The 24,643-nt window shown below is 44.1% G+C and overlaps 1 protein-coding gene across 1 annotated transcript in view; it reads left to right on the top strand.

Moving 5' to 3' along the window:
- Positions 1–22,452: 22,452 nt before the first annotated feature.
- Positions 22,453–24,643, top strand: part of LOC136011410 (VWFA and cache domain-containing protein 1) — a 155,415-nt gene continuing 153,224 nt past the window's right edge. Inside the window, exon 1 of the mRNA XM_065673140.1 lies at positions 22,453–22,470. The gene's annotated coding sequence lies outside the window, so the exon portion shown is untranslated. The remainder of the gene's footprint in view (positions 22,471–24,643) is intronic.

Genomic DNA, 24,643 nt, shown 5'->3' with positions numbered 1-24,643 from the left:
TAACTCAGTTCAATTCTGTCAAGCCAAACAGGAGCCACACTCGAGTCAAACCACTCTCACATCAGTATGATACACGCTTGGCTGCCATGGCACTGTTGTCTTACCAGGCAAGCTGTGAATTTGCATGCTTGGCTTTAATCACCCTGATAGGAAAGCAAGAACTTCATACTTCATGGAGCAGCAACGGGGTCATAAAATAATCCCTCACACACTTTGTGGTTTTACATTGAAAACCCAGGAGTTACTCTGCAAGCCCACACAGGGTTTTTACCCTGTATTTCAAAGTAAGCCATGTCCTTAAAGTATTTTATTCACAGATGTAAAGCAGCACTGAGCAATACACCTGAAAACTCTTGCAAAGGCCTCTTCCTGCCCTGCTCTCCCTCTCTCAGCAGGTGATGTGTGTGAAGTGCGAGGCTGAAATCACAGTCTGGCTCACAACTGAGGCAGAGGGAACAAATGCTAACGCAGGGAGGCAGGAATTCATCAGGGAGGGATTAGAAGGGGAAAGAAAATCATCTAAAACCCAATTAGATAACATGAAAATAAGTGTTGCCAGAAATCAAGGAGTTACTCCTTAGGTGGGAATGCGGACATGCTGATGAAAGCTATTTCTGTGGCAAAACAAAGGAAGAGGGAATTTTCCAGATTCCTAATCCTACGTGCTAGAATCATCATCCCTTCTTCCTACAAAGAGATAGGACAGCCAAGACCCTTGGAAACGTGGTAAGGGATTGGGAAGCTCTAGAGGTTTGGAAATAAAACTCTGAGTAAACACTGTTTAGTGAGCCTTCAATCTGGAGAATCTCATTCCCTCCAGGTTAGCTTATGTTTCTGTACAAGAGAATAAATATTTGCTGATTTAAAGACCAAAATGCAGGGTCTGCACCAGAGATTTGTGTCCGTCCTTCCCACAGAGGAGTGATTATCCTGCGTTTCTGCATTCTCTGGATTAAAAGCAGGAGGTAAAGCAGAGAACTACTTGAACAGAAATTTGGGCTGGCAAACTCAGAAATACCAGCATATGTTTATCCAGCGCATGAGAAATTGTCAAAAAGGAATCTGGTATTTGCTTTGCATGAATAAAGATGTCCAAGAAGGTTGCAGGCTTGGAAATGCTTGGAAATACTTAACATTTGCTTGTTCCAATCCTGTTCTGTAACCTACATTCGCCAGAAGAACTTTACAATCTCCACCTAACTCAAACCACTCCTGACACTAAGGCAGTTGATACAGAAATGATCTCAAGTACAAACACATGCTGATCCCTATGGACCCACTTGTATGGAATGAGCACCTTCAACATCTGTTGGCTCTCTTTGCTGTATTTATCAGGAGGTATTTGGCTTGCTGGCTGGATCCACTCTCTCAGTGTGTCTGAATGTTGTCTTTGCCTCCTCACAAAGTGGAGTCACTTGACCAAAGCATGCCTGTTTTCCTCTGCTCCACACCATTAGTTTGGGCAAGACAGGCCAGGCGCAGCTTAGGCTAAGAAGAGGAGCTATGTAACCAAGACTGCCTCTGAGGAGGCACTGAGTAGTGCTGGTGGGAAGAGGGCAGTGGGCTAAGCCACCCCATACCGTGTCGCACCAAAGCGGATGTGGAAGGTGTCCCTGCCTGTGGCAGGGGGTTGGAACTGGATGATGATTCTATATGAGGTAGCTATGACTCTATCATCCACCTTTCCCATGCAAGCATAAGATGCAATAACTGATTATAAACTCTGGCTATTAATCAGAAATTCATGAACATGATGAAGCTGCAGGCAGGAACAGAGGGGTGTCTACATGTGGCAAAGGGGGTGATCTCATGGGAAGGCCAGTTTTGTGGAAGAAATTCACTTTGTTCCTTACTCATTTTGTTTCTTTGTTCCTAGGCAGAAAACACTGAAATCCACAGGAGTCTTTGCACGGATTTTAGTGGTATCTGAATCCAGTTTTCTACCTTCTGGAGAGTACTTAAGAGTTTTACTGAACTTGATGAAACCCTGAACCTTCAGCATATACCCGTGAGAGGTGCACAGGTTCACAAATGGTTCTGATGCATGTACAGAGCAAGTTATAACTTGCAAAGCACTGAAATAAACCAAAGGTCTTTTTTATTATTATTATTTGCAGAAAAAATGAGAGCATTTTTACTGTATGTTACAATATTTTAACCAGTATTTCTTTAGGATATGAATTCATCATTGCTCTGCGGTCAGGGATGGAATGAGAAGCCACACTAAGCTGAACTTCACCACCTCTGGTTCTGCTGCGGAACCTCAGTGGAAAAATGAAGCAATTGGGTTAAGCTGATGGAAAGCAAACATCTTTTGGAGAGGAAGCTGTCTTTTGAAGGAGCACCTCCTTTGTGCCCGTAAGATCTGCCTACTGACTCCTAAATTCCCCTCCCCAGATATCACAATGGTTTCATGGTAAGCTTGCACCTTTGTCACAGGTATTTCTTTTGCTTGAGGCAGGGCCAGCGCATTTATTCCAGTGAGAAGAGAGTAGCCAAATGATTTAGAATTATAGAATCACAGAATGGTTTGGGTTGGAAAGGACCTTAAGCTCATCCAGTTCCAACCCCCTGCCACAGGAAGGAATGCCTCACACTCGACCGTGTTGCCCACGGTTTCAGCTGTTAGACTTGCAGAGCATGGCTAAACCAAGGAGGTCTGAGGGTGCTGGGACCAATCTGGAAGCATGTAGTCACCCAAACCACATCCTCGAGTTCTGTGGGAGTTCTTTTGGCTGCGTCTTCAATGGCGATGGGGTTTCGTGGCCCCAAGTGTGCTCCCTCCGTGGGCCTGGAAGCCTCTTTTAAGGATGTGATGTTCATGGAATCCGAGAAGCAATTTTTATCTTGCTGTGGGCTATCTTTTATAGAAGGAGAGAATATTGCCCCCAAGTCAGCCGCTCCCTATCCCATCATATTTCTTCCTGTTTGATCTCTCAGAGATTAAAGTTCAGTATGTTTCAGGACAGTTATATTGCTGAGGTAATATAAAATTATTAAAAACAGAGAGAGAGACAATATTGTGACTACACATCAAAAGCTCTTCAAGACAAAGGAGGGAAAATTGACTTGAAACTGGAATTATTAGAAGCATCTGTGGTGTCCTTTCTATTCCGTTTAAGAGTGCAACGCATTCTGGCATTCGGTGTTTGTTTCGAACTGGAAACCTGGTCCTGCCTTAACTTTCTGATTTGGACCCAAACCCCCATGGTTTATCTGCTGCTGCAGAGGGGAATGGTGACTGTTGGGTGATGAGTTTTGACCCTAAGACTCAAAGGAATGTTTTCCAATGCGATGAAGAAGTTGGGTGATTTTTCTGCTCATCTGAGGAATTTAAAACCAACCAGAAATATCTATTAGATTCCTAAGAAGCACACGAGTTCTTAAACCACAACTGGTGCTTGGAGTACAGCGTGCATATGTTTGTTTATAGATGTGGATGCACACATACAGATGTGGGTACACGTACCTATACACACTCCAATGTTTTCAGCAGGATTTTCCGTAGCTTAAAAGAAATACAGTAACATTTGAGAACAGGAAGTAGCAGGAACTAGGATAACAGTCATTTCCAGTCACCCTCAGTGTAGACACAGGTGAGTTTATTTGGGTTGATCCCATGAGCAAAGCATCTGAACACTGAGAAAAATACCATTTAATGGGAACCCACCTGAACATAGAAACATAGAATCATAGAACAGTTAGGGTTGGAAAGGACCATCCAGTTCCAACCCCCTGCCATGGGCAGGGACACCTCACACTAAACCATCCCAAACAAGGCTTCATCCAACCTGGCCTTGAACACTGCCAGGGATGGAGCACTCACAACCTCCCTGGGCAACCCATTCCAGTGCCTCACCACCCTAACAGGAAAGAATTTCCTCCTTATCTCCAATCTAAACTTCCCCTGTTTAAGTTTTAACCCGTTACCCCTTGTCCTGTCACTACAGTCCCTAACAAAGAGTCCCTCCCCAGCATCCCTATAGGCCCCCTTCAGGTACTGGAAGGCTGCTATGAGGTCCCCACGCAGCCTTCTCTTCTCCAGGCTGAACAGCCCCAACTTCCTCAGCCTGTCTTCATACGGGAGGTGCTCCAGTCCCCTGATCACCCTCGTGGCCTCCTCTGGACTTGTTCCAGCAGTTCCATGTCCTTTTTATGTTGAGGACACCAGAACTGCACACAATGCTCCAGGTGAGGTCTCACAAGAGCAGAGTAGAGGGACAGGATCACCTCCTTCGACCTGCTGGTCACGCTCCTTTGGATGCAGCCCAGGATACGGTTGCTTTCTGGGCTGCGAGCGCACACTGCAGCCGGCTCATGTTCATTTTCTCATCGACCAGCACCCCCAAGTCCTTCTCTGCAGGGCCGCTCTGAATCTCTTCTTTGCCCAATCTGTAGCCATGCCTGGGATTGCTCTGACCCGGGTGTAGGACCTTGCACGTGTGCCTGCCTTTTAAAGGACAAAAGAGGCAGAAAAGGACAAGTGACTTCCTATCAGCAGACATCATATTTAGCTCTTCTTCCCTCAGGCCCAAAGCGCTGCTTGAGACAGAATCTCTCCTCTGAGCAGATATTCTTCTCTCTTCATGTGTACACCACATGGCCGGTGCGTCCCACACTGCTTTGTGCATCTCTGCCTGGGCACGAGCTCCCTTGCGCTGGGCAGCAATGGCGTGTGTGCCTCCTGTTCCTCTCCACACAGGATGGTGGGGCCATCACTGTGCTCCCTATGGGGTAAGAGCACATAGAGGGGTGGGTCCTGTGGAGCCACAGTCCCTGCACAGCTCGTGCCAGGGAAGCGCGGCTCAGGAAAGGCTGGGCAAAGGGTGGGTAATGCGGGAGAACGTTACGGATGCCTGAGGGAAGCGGGGATGGAGGGGCCGGACAGCCCAGAGGCAGTAGCCGGGAGAGACAGGAGTGTGGAGGAGACGGGATGAAGGACTGCGTGGGGATGAGCACCAGAGCATGGCAGATGTGTGAGGGGGGAGACCTCAACCAGGGAGGAGAGTGAGGGTGGAGGGAGGGAGGAAGGAACACCGCTGGACCTGCCCCGGGGAACATGGCGGCCATGAGCCCCCTGTCAGCACCAGAGGGCGCGTTACCCCAGGGAGGCCGCTGCGCATCGGCCCCTCCCAGCCCTTACACAGGGCCGGCTTCTCCACAGCGCCGGCCCCCGAGCCCTGCCCTGAGCCCTCGCAGCCCGGTAAGCCGCGGGCAGAGCCTGCCTTCCCCTCCATTCCGGTTAGATTCACCTCCTCTCACCCAGCTCTCCGGCAGACAAAACAGCGGGGTGGTCTGTGGGGACTGCAGCTTACTTGCTTCTGTTTCGCGCTGCCATTGCCCAAAATCGTTGTGCTGAGCCAGTGCTGTTTGAACAAGCTTTGCTGTACTCACTTCCTCTCCAGTTAGGCCTGAAGTACTTTTATGCACCAAAGAACTTGAATGCTTTAGATGGATATTATATATTATGTATTATATATTATATATTATGTATTATATACAATAAATGATATATATTACATATTATATATTATAAATTATATTTTATATAGTATGTATTATATTTCATATATTATTATTAAATCTATTTTTAGGCAAATTAGGCAGTACAAGGGTTTGGTAAATCTCTGTTGAGCATCCATGCTGAGCTCCAGGTTTCTCCCGGTATGACCATTCCACGGGCTTTCACCTAAACCTTTGCTGCTCCACTTCAGCCACTCCTCCCCTGTGGTGGCTATACCTGGCTCCGCATGTTTTCAGGCTAAACATGAGGCATCCAGAACGGAAATCCTCCTCTTCCTCACAGGATCTACCGGGACTGCCAGGGTCTGGCACTGCCTCAAACCACTATATTGTGGTGATTCTTCCAGCATCATCCCATGATCCGTTTGGACTTATATGGAAGCAGTATATGAGGACAACTGCCAATCATTGTGAACCTGTTGTTGCTTTTCAATGTGCTTGTCTATACATTTGGGCAGCTGCTTTATTTGATGGCCGTGGTTGCCTTGAGAAACATCCGTGCCAATGCAATAAGGATATTGCCAGGCAAGAAGGAGGAAACTGAATAATCAGGGTTTTAACGTGACTCCACACAGTGACACTGATTTAGAATCATCCAATCCCAGACTGGTTTGGGTTGAAGGGATCTTAAAGCTCATCCAGCTCCAACCCCTGCCACGGGCAGGGACCCCTTCCACTGGAGCAGCTTGCTCCAAGCCCCTGTGTCCAACCTGGCCTTGAGCACTGCCAGGGATGGGGCAGCCACAGCTTCTCTGGGCACCCTGTGCCAGCGCCTCAGCACCCTCACAGGGAAGAGCTTCTTCCTTTTATCTAACCTGAACTTCCCCCATTGAAGATGGGGATACAGAACTGTGAGGACAGCAGTCAGGAGTACAAGTGTGGCTGTGGAAGGCCATGTCTTAGGGATCTGTACAGGGTTCAGTGATGAGCAGGAGCAATGTGAGTGCCTGCTCTGTGCTGAGAAACAGGTCCTGTTCTTCCTCTGGAAGGTCATTGCTGCTTCTCCCTTGACTGTCTGAGAGCCTGGTAATTCCAGTCACTCTCATTAGGAGTTCAGGCTGCTCAGAGGGCGGCAGGTCCCAGTGGGAACAGCAAAAAAAAAGGGCTGTGCTGAGGGCAGATGAGATGCTGACTATGTGAAACCACCATTAGTCCCAGCCATAAAGCAGTGTACGTGTCTTGTGTGCTCCCATTTCAAAGAGGTCAAATCCAGGCAAAATAACTTAGGAGCATTAGAGAAGACACAAACAGATGGTCTGGACACTGTATTACAGTATAGCAGGAAACAGTGCCAGAAATGGAAGAATTATTCCAAAGTAGATTCCACATAAACTGTATCCCCAAAGATGGGGTGCTTTTTTCTAAAGATAGTTGGCATGAAAAGGATTAGACATTGGATAAAAAAGTTAAAACTGCTTTTTGTATATAGGCACAAGTCAGTTTATGCTGAATAAACCTCTGGTCCTAAGGAAGGTTGCCTTCCTAAGTAGCCAAGCCATGAAGACTGCACAAGAAGTCATAAATCTGGCAATTCCTAATTTCAGAGTGCTCAGCATTGCAGCATAAATCATACTCCTTTCACACAGCGCTTCGTAGGCAATTTCTTTGCAATATTATTTATGTATTTATTTTCTTATCTGGCAGGTAGTCTCAGTCCTGAAAATATGCAGACCGCTCAGCAGAGCAGGATCAAGTTTTACCACTGTTCTTGCTTTGTATCATACAAGAGCTGCTGCTGTGCATGGTGCAATAGCTGTCTAGGGATTGTTCCATGCTGGTGCAGAAAGAAGGGTTGTGGGCTGCTTCTCCCAGTATTCAGCTATTGCAGCAACCATCAGGGATATGGGGAGAACCTGGTTCCCATCCCATTCTTTTGCATCTTGCTGAGTGTTTATTCACTTCTGGCTGCTTCTTGAGGGGTTGTTCAGCTCCTAAAAAGTGATGCTGTTCCAAGTGACTCATGGAAGATGGCAGGAACCGAGAGGATGAACATCCAGTTCTTGGTCTGGTCCTGCAGTGAATCAAAACACTTTCAGGCTATTGTTAACATGACATGGATGCTCTCGACCTAACAGATCTTTGCCATCGAGGAGTACAGACCCACCGAATTGTGATGGCAATCACCATGTAGGCATGCTGTTAATCTCAGAGAGGAATGCGTGAATTCCTGAAAAATCAGAAAGAACAGAGGAGAATGGGGAAGATAACAGTCATGGGTCACCTGGGTAGCGCTGCCATATCTCCCTCCAGGATAAGAGGCAGGACACCTTCCAGGTAGGCCTTGCTGCATACCATTGTTCATTTTATCAGTGCATTTGTCATCAGAATTTGCAGGGCTGAAATACAACAGGCTGGTAGGAACTGTTGTTCTGGCTTGGCCATTCAATGTCCCAAAATCTTAGACAAATAGAGAAATTTGAACAGATTTTTGCCAGGACAGGCTTTTTCCTGGGTAGAAAAATGGGAATGTATCTGCCAAACCATGTAAATAGCCCCATAGATAGGAAGTGTGTAGATAGGTTTTTGAGTCATTTAAAAATACAAGATACACAGGGCAAACAGAAATGATCTCTAGTTCCTTTAGTGCCTAGCAACAAAGCTGTCCTATCTTCAAGTTATACAGCAGCTAAATGTTTTCCCTCATGCAGTGGATCGGTTCTCTGGAAGGTCATGTATAGACTTGTTCTGCAGCCCTGAGAAGTGGAAACAAACATATTTTACTTGCTATTGGGTAGGGAAGAAGTTGGAGGTTTATGTGTCTCATTTGCCAGGAAACATTCAAATACGCTTCAGGTAATGGTTGTGAACTGTAAAATGCAAACTCCCAGGTGACTCTTGAGCTAGAGTAAATAGGATCTGTTGGACATTCCTCTTTGCAACCAGGAATCATTTCACTTCTGCACTTCTTCAGCAGTGGCTTTTCTGACAGCTCCTTAGTTCTGATGAAACAGATGATGAAATGCATGACTATGACTGGAGCTGTTAACTGATGCTAATTTTTAGATAGACCAGGCTAACTGGTTCCTTTGATCTTTAGGATTTACACCCTTTTATCTTGTGTAAGTCAACTGCTCAAGAGGCATGTGCCCAGCCAGCTCTCTGCACTTCAGAAAAATGCTTTAAAGCGGCTGATAATTTCGCTTTCAAGTTTTCTGTGCTATCATATTGTCAATCTTGATCAAGAATGGGATGAGTCTTGAGATCAGTGACAACTTAGTGCTACTTCATTCACCACGCAGGCCTCTATGCTTCAGATTTACTGTCCCCTATTTTTGTAGGGGTTTGCATTTTGAAAGACAAATTAATTCAGATGTTTTCTTGGAGCACACTTTGCCCTTCTTTCTGTCCTCATTTCTAACCTCACTGCCTACCATCACTTTAAATGATACTATCCTCTTGTAACTGGATATGCCTCTTAGAGGTATGCGTGATTTTTCCAAACAACTTCATCAATTATGAGTAAAACAAATGGCAAAGTCATGTATCATTTATACTGGGATTTATAAAAGAATGAAGGGGAAAACTGAAAGAAGCAAGAAGTTTGTGTCCTTTTTGTTTTCAAAATACCAAAACTAAAAGGCTACTGGGATTATTCTGGTCTGAAAGCCACTGTTTTTACTAATTAAATATGAAATCAGAGGTTTGATAGCTTATACTTCTGTGTACTCATGTTTCTTTGGGTGATGCTTCCAAATCCCCTCCCAAATCCACTCAGAGCCAATGCAGTGAACACAGATGCAGCAGAAGAGGAGAAAACCAATACATCTTCATAAAAGCAAATGGGTTTGCAGTGTGTTGGAAAGAGCCTGCACTCAGCAGGTAACACTGTCCCTTTTTTGTTATTATTCATAAATGTGAAGAATTTTTAAAACCTTTTAAACAATTCTAAAACCTGCTTGGCAAGTAAATTTGAATGTTAATATCATTTCAATGCATGAGAAGAGTTCTGAAAGCAAATGTGTGACCTGATCTTAGAAATGGTGTAGTGGTGAATGAGACCCAGCAGAACTCCTGCATGCTGATGGGCACAGCTGAGATAAAGCAGGGAGATGGGAAGTGCTGGTGTTTTCTTTCTGACACACCACCTTCTGGTGTAAGCACAGCACAGCCACTCAAGAAATCGGCTTGATTTCAAGGAAACAAACAGAAAACAAGACTCCTCCATTAAAAACATCCAGTGAAAACGGCCAGAAACCCTCATTCAAGCCTCTTCATACTCCTGTGCTCAGGTATTTTTGGAATGGAGGGAAAAACCTTTCACAAAGGAAGATCCCCAAAGTCCTCCATCCCCGCAAAAGCCCATTTCTGCCATTCCTTCCTGGGTGGCCCTTAAATAAGTCCTTTAACCAGGAATCCTTTTCTTTGGTGATTTCCAGTACTGGCACATGGTTTCTCAACACAGTGGGGCAAGCTCTTCTCCAGGCTTCTAATAGGATTCATGTGGGCTTGATTTAGCCCAATGCTTCTGATTTACAGTGGTCAGCTACCCAAATGGATTGTGTGGAGGCTGAACCTTGTGGTAGAATTCTCTGCTCAGTAAGTACTAACAGGAGGAGGAGGGAGGGTGCAGTGGTGATCCTGTTAAGTTTTTTCTGTGGTGGCACAATGTGTTCGGAGTGTGGTGATCACAAAGAAGTTCCTATTAACCTGCAGGCAGGAAAGCTGTGCTTTCAGGAGGCTATAGGATCAAGGGTCAGTGCCTTTCCATGTTCCCGTACTTCCCATAGTCTTCTAATATATTGCTAGGATGAGATAGATACACTGCATGCAAACAAGAATCAAGCCCAATCTCTATAACATTTGTGCTTACCTAACTATTGAAGATAGGGAAGAAGGGTAAGTTCCCCCTCTGTTATGAGTCAGCACAGCTTCCACTGAACAGAAGCAGTTTATACCAGTAGGATCTAGATGAGAAATGTTTCCAAAGACCTGTTTTTCCATTGTAGAACTTCCTGATATTGAGGACCATGCTGCTTCTCTGAAGTTTTACCAGCCAGCTAAAGGGTCACCTCTCAGCTTTGCCAGGTACCAGATGACAATGAGCATTCTCCTTTCAGTGGCACTCTTTTCAGCAGAGCACCTTCACTCCAGGATGTTTAGGTCTGTGTACTAAAGAGAGCAATTATTTTCTTTTTCCTGTTAGTGAATATTCTCAATTATTTAATTTCCTATGGAGCCATTTGGCAAGCACTTTCCTTCCCAGCTACTGCCAGCAACCCTTGTTCCGAAAATGAAACAAGTTCTTGGCCTACGGGAGCACAGCCAGGAAATTTGTCATTGTTGGGCCAAGTGACATTTTTGACCTAATCAATGGCATTTATTTCAGGCAATACACATTTGAAGCTCATTTATGATATTAATAAATAGAATAGGGAGACTGGTGAATTCACCCTAAAAAAAGAAACAGGGTCATTTTAATGATGTATTTCTTCTTGTGCTGTTGGGGTTGTACATGGCATCACTGTTGAAATATTTCTGAATCTAAGTTTCAAATTAGCAGATGGAGCCAGATTCTTTTTCTCAGTTGCCTTTGCTTCGCTCCAGAATTTGGCAGGACTTTGCCTGCTGACAGCTTTCTTAAGGACAAGAAGTTCTCATCCCAGGTAATACTAGTGCAGTGGATTCCTAACTCCTTCTATTTCCAGACCCTTGCAATGGGGATGTGGGTGGGACATCAAGGTTGAAGTCTTGGCCCTACTGAAGTTAAGTTCTAATTCATGTTGATGGAAACAGAATTTTATTGTAGAGTTGCTCAGGTACAGAATCAGATTGATTGCAAACCAGTTTATCTTCAAAGTCTGGTTGATCTAGTTGTGCCTTCAGTGCTCAGGTACAACTTCCCCTGGTTTCATTACAGATTCCAGGTGTGGAATGGAAGGAAATTGAGATCTGTAACGGAATTGTTTCCTTTTATGGACACAGCTTTAAATATTGCTAAAAGCAAAAGGCCTCTGGCAAGCAGCTTTTGACATTTTACAGGACTACAATGGCAAGGGAGGTTGGAAGGATATCAAAGAGACAGAAATAATGTTGATCACTGAGCTTGAGAGCCCATGTTTTTTCATAACTGGTGTCTTCCTCTCACTTTCATTGTTACTTCCTGATAATAATAGACAATGGTGGGATCACAGGGGCTTTCATAATTCAGGCAGCGGGTGATTCAGTGTTTTCTTATGTATAAAATTGCACTGGCCCAAGATGTTTTGTTTACCATTTAATCTGCCCCCCCTAATCACTTATTTTTATAGAAGCAGGAGCAATAGGAATGAGATAATGCAGAGCTTTAGGAGAGAGCCAAGTCAGACAATGCTGGCTGGCCATGAGTAGACACGAGTCTCCTGCAAGTTTGCCAGGTTTCTGGTGGGGGCCAGAAAAGGGGATGCAATTCTTTATTTTCCTCCTCCCCATAAAAACATCTTCAGGATCCTGAGTTGTTTCCAAAGTATCCTAAGATAGGGTTTAGGGAAGTGGTCAGTGCTGGCTTCCAGCACTCTTGACAGCTATGAGTTTTATGGTGATGGGGCCACAGAGCCACAATCTTCAACCAGACCCACTGGGGGAAGAGTTCTCTGAGCTGTGTAGGAGGAAAAGTGTTTCCTGTGCTTCCTTGGGTATGCTGGGACAGGGTAAGAAGGTTGGGGCTGTTCAGCCTGGAGAAGAGAGGCTGCGTGGAGACCTCAGAGCAGCTTCCAGTGTCTGAAGGGGGCTACAAGGATGTGGAGAGGGACTCTTTGTCAGGGACTGTAGTGATGGGACAAGGGGTGATGGGTTTAAACTGAAACAGGGGAAGTTCAGGTTGGAGATAAGGCAGAAGCTCTTCCCTGTGAGGGTGCTGAGGCGCTGGCACAGGGTGCCCAGAGAAGCTGTGGCTGCCCCATCCCTGGCAGTGCTCAAGGCCAGGTTGGACACAGGGGCTTGGAGCAAGCTGCTCCAGTGGAAGGGGTCCCTGCCCGTGGCAGGGGTTGGAGCTGGATGAGCTTTAAGGTCCTTTCCAACCCAAACTAGTGTGGGATTCCATGATTCTTTCCTTACTCCAGAATAGACTCATACCTAATAAATAATTTCATCTCACAATGTCAGTGGTAAGACTGTGACACAAAACCACATAGGGCTGAGGTGATGGCAAGGAGGGTTCATCCAGATGAGATTAAATGAGCCAAAGGGACTTCTGTCAAAAAGGAAATGGCTCATTCCTCTTCCCATTCCCAGATGCACAGCCCTGCTGTGTACCCACACCAGCTTTCTTGCAAGTCACACCCTCCCGCAGCCCATGTCTTCTTCCTGACCAGCCCTGCAGAAGGAAACAGCTCATTCCATGCTTTGTCTGTGGGTTGAATGAGCCAACATAAAGATCCCACAGACTCCAGAACTGTCCCTGAGGGCAATGGGAGCATGCTGCTGAAGACTTTCTGACTCAAGATGCTGGTCCATGGGAATTTAAACCTCCCTAAAGCAGTTGTGGTCCTGCCCCTTGCCTAACCCCAGAGCTGGTGTCTGCCTGACCCTGCAGTGTCCCAGCTCAGGAAGCCAAACTAGGGGAAAATGATCCCCTTTTTTATTTCATTTTATTGGTTTTCTGGTGGCTTCCCTCTCGGTTCACAGCAGGATCAGGTGAACCCTGGGGAGGGAGAGGAATGTGTGGACAAAAGCACAAGAGATGGTGGGGTCACAGTAACACCAGCTTGGGCTCTTTTAAGCTGTCATGAGACTGAAAATTGCCTTGGCTTACTTAGGTTGTGGTGTCTCTCACTTGGTTTAGTAAAAGGTGAGTAGGTATAGAGTATCTGTGAGGCAGAAACAGGGTCTACAGGGTGAATGGACCATGCAGCAATGTGATGAACCAGAAAGGAATCACAGTTAAATAGGTACTTCATTTATTTTCCAAGTTTGTTAATAACTTTGAAACTAAATGCAAAAATACCAAAGGGCTTTACAAAACTCTACCTAATGGCAAAAGTATTCCTCTCCTTGGCTTTAGATCAGTTTTATAAGTGATTTTAAACAATATTTTATTTTGTTTGGAGTAAAAAGGATGGAATATTAAAACAAGTTTTGCTTTTAACAGCAGTAATGAACAGACTTCTTGTGGAAGTCGTTCCTCTTGGGATCGTTGGAACTTTGTGTACCTGTTTCTGCCATTTGTCAACTATTGATACTGTGAGGGTTTTAAATCCACTTAATTGCTTGTTGTTCTGAAAAAGTTATACAAGTGCCTGTGCTAACTAACAAATTCTGTGATTGCCAGAAACTCCTCCCTTGCTCTGTATCTCTGTTTTCAGAAGGATTAGAAATGTTTCATTTTATGATTACCACAGGACATGTATCAGAATAACTTCACCAAAAGCAAGAGAGCATTTTAAAGATCCATGTAAGATGACATTAACAAAACTGAATATAGAATCCTGGAATGGTTTGGGAATGGTCATCCAGTTCCAACCCCCTGCCACGGCAGGGACGCCTTCCACTAGAGCAGGTTGCTCCAAGCCCTGTCCAGCCTGGCCTTGAACACTGCCAGGGATGGGGCAGCCACAGCTTCTCTGGGCACCCTGTGCCAGTGCCTCACAGTAAGAACTTCTTGATGCTGTCTACTTGTGTAAGCCCAAACTCTGTTAAAAGCCCACATCCTACAGAGCTTGATGAGGAGCAGTTTTAGACCAAGGCAGCCGCCCTTTCTCTCGTCCTTTGTTGCTTTCAGAAGTAGCAGAGATGCATTTACATGGAGCAGTGTCTGACCTAAGGAAAGCTCCATCCGACTGGGAGCAAGCACAAGCATCTCTGAATCTGTGGAATAGTTTTTGGCAGTCCTCATAATCCATGGAACTACCATGACTGGGAGGCAAAACATGTGGAAAGAACAGAAGACTCAGATAAGTATATGTAGGTTTACAGTGGCAATATTTGAGTACCATGGTATTTTCAGATTCTGGATGTCTGTCCCTGTGTGTCCTTGGGTTATAGCAGTTACCACCTTATCTTAATTTAGGTGCAGCTATGGGGGCACAGGTTGGGGAGGGAAGGACACACAGAGGCTAGGGGGTATCTGCCCAAGCCAGGAGCTTCACTCCTCAGAAAAGAGGCTCGCTCCACCAAATACAGCTCTTAACTTGCTGGAGCAAACTCCTCGTTGTAACCATAAGGTTACACGCACTTAAGGTCAGCTGAAGATGTGATCAAGGTTCTTACATTTTACTTTTGAATTCTCCTGTGGCTTAGTTAGTGGAAAAAGAATGAGGGAAGTTGCAAAGCCAGGATGCTGCCTTGTGTCTCTGAGGTGCCTGGAGTTTTCTTCCTTATTATTTCTTACGTGGTAACTCTGTAACAGTGTAAAAATAACCCTTTTCCCTTTGAATCCCGTTTGCTTTCATCATCAATTAGAAAGGCAAGGATTGCTTCATTGAGTTTGAAGGACAGCAAGTCCTGAATTCAAATTAAGAGGATTTTTATGTGCTTTAACGAACTCCTTTGTTTTGTATGGTTGATAATTGTTTCATTATGCGGTGGCACACCATTCTGAGAGACTAGGAAATACCACAAATGCCCGTTTTTGGGCAGACAGCTCAGGCAGCCTGGAGCTGGTTTGGGTGGCGGCTTCATCTGCCATTGTAGGGGTTTCTTTTCTTCCCATTAACTTCATGAGAACTAGAGAGGAAATTGCAGAGGTGAACGTTCTGATTTTGGAGGGGTGGGTGAGGCCCGTTGGTGGTGATGGGGAATGGGGACATCTCGGTGCCACCTGGTGGCAGCAGAAAACAGGCTTTGAACAGAATTCTTGCCTTTGAACTGCTGGGTCTGAGAGATCAAAGCCAGGGCCAAGCGTTCAGCTGCAGGTTCAAACACAGGGTTGCCTCTCAGTTTGCAATTTCATTTTCCCTCTCCTCAGTTGCAAACAGCTCACAAAATATGCTTGTTTTTTAAAGCTTGCAGCCTGTTCTTAGCTCCTGGCATGGGATTAAAGAGGAAAGAGGCCAAAAATGTGCTGACATAAGTGCAGCAGCAGCAGTCTTAATTTCACTTATAAAATAAGGCAAATGCTCATACTTAAGTGAGTTTTCTTCCTGAAATTGGGTCTCTTTATTCAATTACTCCTATAAAAGAGACTTGACATACAGCTTGTTTCTGTATAATATGCTGTTCTCATCACTGGGAGCAGTTTGCCCCTGTTGAGGTTTTACATGCGCACTAATTACAGTGGCACGGAGTCAATTTTTACATCATTAAATCAGTGTGAGCCTTCAGGGATCAGTGATTTGTCCTGGTGTAATGAGCACTTTGTTGCACATCATCCTTAGGAAGAACTGGATGTTGTTAAAGAAGTGATGCTGAAACACAGGGAAAAGAGGTGATTGTAATTTGTTGAGCTTTAAGAATCACAGGACAAGAAGTAGAGTGGATCTTGAAGTAGCACTTAAGCTATTACAATAGAGACTGGAGGGCTTTTCGGTGGTGAAGGACAGAAGTGGTACTTACGGTGTAGGGAAACAAGAATAGAAGCAAACCCAGGTTTTCAGAGAGCTGGTTGAACCAGTGGAGGGAACTGGCAGCGGAACTGGTAGTGGGTATGTCTCTAATCCAATGACTGTAATTTGTGCCAGAATTGTGTACAGCAGAGGAGGAATACCTTCAGAAATGTGGCTGTCATAACATGAGGTTGAAAACCCATCTGACAAGTTAGGTGAGTATTCAACTGCCCAGCCATGCTATTCTGCAGGCAGCTAAGGCAGTGCTACAAGCCCGTTTCCAGCTAGCTGGAGCATTTCTGCAGCAGCTATGCTTACAGTCATAGGTGTTCTAGTGATCAAGAAAGAAATGCAAGCAAAGCATCCTATTCCCAGCTAAGCATTCGCACTGCAGGTCTATGTATTCCTTGGAGCTCTTCTTACTCATGACCACCCATGAAATCCACGATATAAAACAGTGCATAGTAAAAATATACTTAGATCTCTAAGATAATTTTCATTTTCCCTCTGCAGTACAGCAGACGTTCACAGCATGTGAATCAACAGCCCTGTGCTCCCTAAACCCACTGCTGCTAGGAAAAGACTTAAAGACTATCCAGTTAGAATGTGTGCATGTGTTTTGCTAAACTCCTTAAAAACCAGAGAGGCTGTGATTTTATTGCATATTAAAAGCTAGTTTGCCATCTTGCGGCTGGAAAGAGAACACAGTGACCAGATGCTCTATTTTAATGACTCCTTGGTTTCACTTCGTGAAAGACAGAGGAAACATCTGATTAACAGCAGTGTATTTAGGAACTGCCTTCCCTCCACTACAAACATAAATGTTCCAGGAAGCATGAACATAAAATATCTCCTCTAAAAGCCAAGGCAGAGTGACAGGTATTAGATGAGTTGGCTCTTATTTTAAAGGATATTATTCTCTGCATCTTTTCTTCTTTACTGTAGTTTTCTTTCAAGTTCCAGTTATATTTTGACACAGCAGCAAAGAAATGAGAAGTCAAACTGAAGAGTGGCACTTGGCTGCAGGGTAAATAATGTGCAGGACATGAGTGCTTTTAAGAATTTTATTTAATTCCTTTTTTGTATTCTTTTGTCCCTAACACACCATTGATTTTTAGAATTATTGGGCTTTTAAACCAAATCTAAAATAGAAAGTAAGAAACAGAGAGGGATGTGGCAAGAACAGAGAGAGATGTGGCTAAGACCCACAGCATGTGATAGAACAAACTTGTGTGTACAAATGTCATTAGTATAATCTCTTAAAAACAAAATGTTAGGATACAAGCAACATAGTACATGTTTTGGTGTTTTCTCATGGTTGTCATTTACATTTCTCATCTTTACGAGAATTTAAGTTGTTTCAGTCCATTTTCAAATGCTTCAGGGACTCAATACTGAAAGCAATCCAATCATGAGCCAGCAAAGCTCTTACCACAGAATTGACAAGTTGGCCAGCAACTCCAAGCTAACAACTTCCAAGTGCATTGATGGTGCTTGTACAGTTAATTGTGTGATTAGTGCTGTTCTCAGTCTGGGTCAGATCTTTCATTGCATTGCAGGATGAAGCTTCTCTAGCCTGGGTGGGTTTCAGCTCTTTTTATGCTACAGCTGCTCAGTCAAGTGGCTTTTGCATCTTCCAGAGGTTTCTCATTTAAAATGTGTTCTTACGAAGAGATCAGAGGAAAAGACCTGCACACATCCTATACTGCTGGCCTAGGATATAGGAAGTAATTCTAATTCTCTGCTTCAACTCAAGCATAAACTTTGACTTTGAACTCTAAGACCAAAGAGTTGGGCACAGAAGGGGAAGGAAATCTTTCTCCGTTTATATAGATCAAGATATAGAGATGCCAACAAGGAATGCCATCCTGGTCAAAAAAATCATGTGTGTCCCTTCAAGTTTGGTTCATGAATAAAGAGCAAACCCCCAAATCAAACACATTTCTTCAGAAAACTCTTGCTCGCCTCCACCTCCAGATGATTTTTACAAGCGCTTGTTCAAAGTGAACAGCAGCTGAAGTAAGCATTGTGTCTATTAGATAAAATTGCCTTAAAGAAGTGTATGCTGGATTGATTTTATCCATCAAGTTATATTTCTGCTTACAGATGCCACGCTACCGTCTCTGCTCACCAGAAACAGCTACAAGATTGTTTGAAATGAGGAAAATAGAGACAGAAAACTACCACTCTCCAGGTAAAGAGATACCACAGAAATTAATCTTTCCTGTGCATAAGCATAACACAATTTCCCCCTCTTTCTTTCACCAGTGTAGATCGACCACAACTTCATTTTGATTTAAAGCTACAGGGAATCTTGATTCAAGTGTTTTAATGCTGTCACTTGTGGATTTAAAAGTGCTTCCACCCAGGGGAAAAAAATCATGTTAGAAATTATGGACAAAGCCAGATGCTATGGAAGAAAAATCGATGTAATTATAAATACATGTGCAGCATTAGTAACAGTCACAGGTTATTTTTTGACCTATTCAGAGTGTAAATGTTAATATAAATCCATTTCTTCAGTGAGAATTGACTGGGAGCCTGCTCCTAAACCATGCAGCAGACCATATTTTGGCTGGAGTTTATAGGTTTGATTTTCCCTGCTAACCAAAGGAAATTGGGATCAACTCAACTCAAATACATAGAAGCTTTACCAAAATAGAAGTGATATAAATGAAAGAAGAATTGGGTTCTACATAGCTAACATCAGGAGGTGGGTTACACACTTTTATTAACATAAGGTTTCATTTCCCCCCCCATATTTTTTCAGAAGAGAAGGAAGAACAGATGTCAAGTTGTTACGTGGAGATGCTGTTGGAATGCAGCTGTTACACATTGATTTTAAATAGTTATTTCTTCATGGGAGCACTCTTAATGGCTCTCCAAAGTTTATCATTTTCAGCAGACAAGGGAATCACAGAATCACAGAATCACAGAATCCCAAGGGTTGGAAGGGACCTAAAAAGATCATCTAGTCCAACCCCCCTGCAAGAGCAGGGTAACCTACAGTACATCACACAGGAACTTGTCCAGGCGGGCCTTGAATATCTCCAGTGTAGGAGACTCCACAACCCCCCTGGGCAACCTGTTCCAGTGCTCTGTCACTCTTACAGTAAAGAAGTTCTTCCTGATGTTAACGTGGAACTTCCTATGCTCCAGTTTACACCCATTGCCCCTTGTCCTATCACTGGATATCACTGAAAAAAGCCTAGCTCCATCTTCCTGACACCTACCCTTTACATATTTGTAAACATTGATGAGGTCACCCCTCAGTCTCCTCTTCTCCAAGCTAAAGAGACCCAGCTCCCTCAGCCTCTCCTCATAAGGGAGATGTTCCACTCCCTTAATCATCTTTGTGGCTCTGCGCTGGACTCCTTCAAGCAATTCCCTGTCCTTCTTGAATTGAGGGGCCCAGAACTGGACACAATATTCCAGATGCGGCCTCACCAAGGCTGAGTAGAGGGGGAGGAGAACCTCTCTTGACCTACTAACCACTCCCTTTCTAATGCACCCTAAGATGCCATTTGCCTTCTTGGCCACAAGAGCACATTGCTGGCTCATGGTCATCCTCCTATCCACCAGGACCCCCAGGTCCCTTTCTCGTTCACTACTTTCCAGCAGGTCAGCCCCCAACCTGTACTGGTACATGGGGTTGTTCTTCCCCAGATGCAAGACTCTACACTTGCCCTTGTTAAATTTCATCAAGTTTCTCCCCGCCCAACTCTCCAGCCTGTCCAGGTCTCGCTGAATGGCAGCACAGTCCTCTGGTGTGTCAGCCACTCCTCCCAGTTTTGTGTCATCAGCAAACTTGCTGAGGGTGCACTCAGTTCCCTCATCCAGGTCATTGATGAAAATATTAAACAGCACCGGTCCCAGCACCGACCCCTGAGGAACTCCACTAGTCACAGACCTCCAGCTAGATTCTGCGCCATTGACCACAACTCTCTGCCTTCTTCCTTTCAACCAGTTCTCGATCCACCTCACTACTTGACCGTCAAGCCCACACTTCCTTAGCTTATCTATGAGGATGCTGTGGGAGACAGTATCAAATGCCTTACTGAAATCAAGAAAAACTACATCTACCGCTCTACCATCATCCCTCCACCTAGTCACTTCCTCATAGAAGGCTATAAGGTTGGTCATACATGACTTCCCCCTCATAAAACCATTCTGATCTAGTTCACTTTGGCCCAAACTAACGTTTCCTAAGATTGCTAAAATAACCAGTCGTCAGAGGTATTGCATTGGATTTGTTTGTCTCAACGACTTGATGTCTAAATTTGGGGGAATTTAAAAAGAGAATGTTGGGACCAGATTTTCTGATCAAGAGTTACACCTAGAGGAGAGCTGGAACCTCTTAGAGTAAGAGGAAAATCTTCCCTTCTCTTTGTCAGTAAGGGATGTTGGATATCTGTGGTGCTGAGCAAGATCCCTACCCCAGTGGAGCTGAGATGTAACTGGGGTAACTGGAGGACTCCAGAAGCCACCACAGAACTGCTGACTCCACCTAATGCTCCTCTTGCTTTAGCTTCAGGGAGCTGCAGCCTACTGTTGCATGATCTTCAGAAATGTCAGGGGTTCTGACCAAAGAGACTGAAAACTGTAAAGTCCTGCCCAGCAAATCACTGCAGCTTGAACCTTTCATACTCAGTAAAAGAAGAGGCAGGACTTCAGGCTGGCAGTCCAGGAGAGAGAGGAAGCTCAGTTGTGGCTCTCAATAAAGAGCTTGATTAAACTGTCTTACAATTGCTTTATTCTTTATAATCCTGTCTTTGTACCAAGCCTGGGCTTGGGAAGAAATCAGGTGACATAGAAAATGACATTACTGTCAGTACCTTAAAGAGAAAATGCTGTGCACATTCTTCATTAGTGTATGGGCTGCTATTTCATAACCTGAAACATTTTAGCCACATGTTTTGCATGTGAAAAATGTAAGTTTTCTAAGCTCTTCCCTCCCCCTCCCCCCCCCGGGATAATGTACAAAGCAAGAGTTTAGTGGTTTGGAGCATTGTGATTTTCTACCATTTAGAGTACATGACATCACTAACTGGCTGCAAATTAGTCAGAAAAAGATGTTTAAAAATAGCACCATTTTCTCAGTGAATCTGCTCCTTGTTTGTATTAGAGGCATATGGGCTTATTTAACTGACAAAGCCAAATTATAATCCTGTTAACACAGCAGAGTCCTCCAGCTATAAAAGAGCAAGTGGGAATCCTGCTGACAGAATCGTTGGTATTGATAATGCTGGGAGTGGTGGAGAGGCTGTTTCACTCATTCAGAACACAACATCATCATGCAGAGCCTCAGAAAGAAACTTTATTCTTGACAGGTTAAAAAGCAATTGCCCAGAATAGTTTGGAAGAATCTATAAAGTCTGAGTTTTAATATAATAGTGGCCAGCTTTCAGGCAGAGCTGTCGGACAGATGAAAAATGTAATTTATTGCATTATTCTGCAAGCTGTTACACAAATACTTCTCTATTTATAGTGCCTGTGAAGCTGCATGCTCCCTGTGCATTCCCAGCAGATGCAGTTTCATGTAGTATGACAAATTTGGGCCTGCATTTGAAATGAAAAATATGGTTTGTCTTGGTTTAGAAGCATCCTTTCTACTCTTTCCTGTTGTACTTAGGTTCCTTAAGTTGTTATTGATCTTGTTTCAAACCCTAGATGTGCCTGAGCTCCTGTCAGAAAAGCAAAGAGCTGATGAAGATGGATGTGACAACTGAGAGGAATGATGTGGGAAGGAAGTGGATGGTCTCACAGCTTGGCCTCATTCTCTAACAAAAGATTACAGGATTAAATCAGGAACACTGCATATACAGGTAAGTACTTTATTACCTTTTAAAGAGTCTAAGAAGTTTTGTACCATTCCTACCAGGCAAATCCTCAGTTCTAACTTGGTTGGGATATTTGTTTTGCCAGCATGATGCTATCAGCTTCAGTTAGAGACTGACTAGGAGTAAGAATCTGTTTTGTGCATGCAAGCTTCGCTTTTTACCAGGATTCTTATCTTTCTTGGTGGTTTGGTGTTGTGTAAGATTTTGGATCATATTATCTAAATAGCTTTGTATTTTTAGGCTTTCTAACCCCTGCTGGGCCTAGAGCAATGACAACTACCAAGAAGAAACACATCGTTTTGAATGACCAGGAGAGCATATCTATTGAGTGAGTAGATGCCATTGCTTATATTAAAATCAGACTATGGCTGAGCTGAAATTGAATTGAAAACACACCAGTGCTAATTTTGCACTCCAAATTTCATGTGTTCTTCTGGTTTTTACGCTGAATATGAAATGTCTGGACATGGAGTTTTGTAGTTTTCCTACAGGAACTGTACCTGTCTCTTCTCTCTTCCAGGTTTATCAGTTGTAGCCAACACAAAGTAATCCATGCAGCTGTGGTGAGACCTACAATGATGTACAGGCAGCCAGGACAGTAAAGATTCATAGAGCTTGGATCCAGGCTCCGGGTTTCAAGAGCTAGCCAGGTACAGTCATTAAGTAAGCAAGAGACACACTGTTACACAGTCTGCAGAATGACATTCACAGGAGATTGCTGAGATTACAACAGAAATGTGGGGGTTTTCCATCTTCAAGTAACTGGCCTCTTAACACATCTGTCACTGCTTAAACAGAGACATAAGTGTCTTTATACTTGAACAGTGTCCTAGAAAAAAAACCCAACACATAGTACTGGAGCACAACAGGGAGAGACACAAGCACTTTGGTGTAGGAATTCATTAGAAATGTCCGTTGTGTAATAAAACTTCACAAATATTTATTATCTGAATACCTCGAGATAAAACAGATGTGAACGTCCCACCTCTGAAACCTGTTCCCTAAATGACAGGGCAAACAGAGTAGCTGCTATGAAGCAACCCAGCTCCATGGCTTGCTCTGTGTGTGTGTGAAAGGCCCACATGAGAAATTACTTCTCAGAATAGATGTCTTGTAATTTTTATGTCGATAAGGATGGTCCTGAAAGAATAAAAGCAATGGATGTGTGCATACAACTGTGCTTGCAGGCATCAGTCTGTAAGAAAAGAGCACAGGACTGGAGGGTGGATGATCAGCCACCTCTTCATGGTTGTGCCACTACAATGTGCCCATGGTCAAGTTATTTCACCTTTCTGAGACTTCCTTCTCCTATTTTGTCTCTTATCTGTGAGGGTGGTAGAGTCTGGAACGTAAGTTGTTTCTGTGATGTACTTGCATGTTCATAGCCACTTTGATCATGCTCTGGAAACACTGTACTATTTCTGAAGGAAGCAGGAGCCCTGGAATTTAGCAATAAACCCCCTTTTCTAAGAAAAACCTCACACTAGGTTGCAATACATGGGGAATTATCATATCCTCTGTGTATTACAATCTCAGAGTTCTGACATTGCTTAAATTGGATGAGAAACATAACTAGTGCTTTGGTAAGCAAGGGACAACACTGCATCCTCCATAGGAGGTATACCTGCAACTATACATGCATACATGCATTTATCTGTAATATAGAGATATATATATCTGGAAAAACTCATTCATAATCAGATTGTATAAAACATAAACTGAGTCTGCACATACATATATTGGGTCTGTAGGAGAGGCATTTGAAAGGACACAGGGTACTGTGTCTTTGGTAGTACCCTTCTAGAAATGGTTCACAGCCAGGAATGCAAACAATATACAACAGAATGAAGCTGTAATTTAAACTCCAGTCTGGATGCAGATGATATCCCTTTAATCCTATTGACCATGTGTGGAAAATTATCTCCAGCTACAAAAATGCCTTGTGTCTTTTCTAATGAAAATCCAGCTCCAGCTTTTCCTGTGTACAGGGCAGTAGGGCACAGAACTGCAGTCCTTTAAATTTCACACTTCTTTATGAGCTCTTATCTGTGACCTTTGCTTCATGTAACATATTATAGCTGGAGTGTAGTTCAAACCCTGCGTGCCTGCTGTGAGAGAGAGCAGTGTGTGCCACATGGTGGTTTCATTAACTGAGAATGGTGTTCACTGGCTTTATATCAAATACCTGTATTAAAACTAACCAGCTGCAGGCATCCCCGGAGCTGTTTCTGGTTTAGTCAGTGGAATTCCGCAGGTGTAAGCCCGACTTCTCTGAAGCCCCTGCAGATGTACGCTAAGGCTGCCAAAGGCTCGGTCTCCTCTAGATGGCCCCGTACCCCTGCCTGGGATACACTGGATGCTCCCGGTAGGAGAAAACGCTGCTGCCCCCTTCCAGAAACTCCTTGTTTGAGTGTCAGCTGCCAACAGGTATAGTTCTGCGTGTAATAGTTAATGAAAGCTCAATAGGCAGTGTGTAGTTATCTGAGAAGCAGAAGCCCTTTCAAAAGACTGTCTTTTAAATGCCTCAGCCAGTGCCACAGGAATCTCCTCCATCCATGTTGCTGGGTTGTTGGTGTGCACGCTCTGCTTGTTTAGGTAACTTGGTACCACCACCAGCTTATGGAGCACTGGAAGAAGAGTCACACTGAACATTGCCATCCATAGAGGTGTTAAATGTAAATACACTGTGCAGCCCTGCAGGAAGCACCTGAGGAAACTGGGTACTGTGCTGTAAAGGATCAGCAAGGGAAAATACCCAAGTCCTGGCAGCTGCACTGAAGGGAACATTTAAGGGGCAGTGGGAAACATGGATATCTGACAGTA

Source organism: Lathamus discolor, chromosome 3 (assembly GCF_037157495.1).
Source record: "Lathamus discolor isolate bLatDis1 chromosome 3, bLatDis1.hap1, whole genome shotgun sequence".
Classification (NCBI taxonomy): Eukaryota; Metazoa; Chordata; class Aves; order Psittaciformes; family Psittacidae; genus Lathamus; species Lathamus discolor.
The sequence above is the reverse complement of the archived record's forward strand: the minus strand, read 5'-3'. Positions and strand labels throughout refer to the sequence as shown.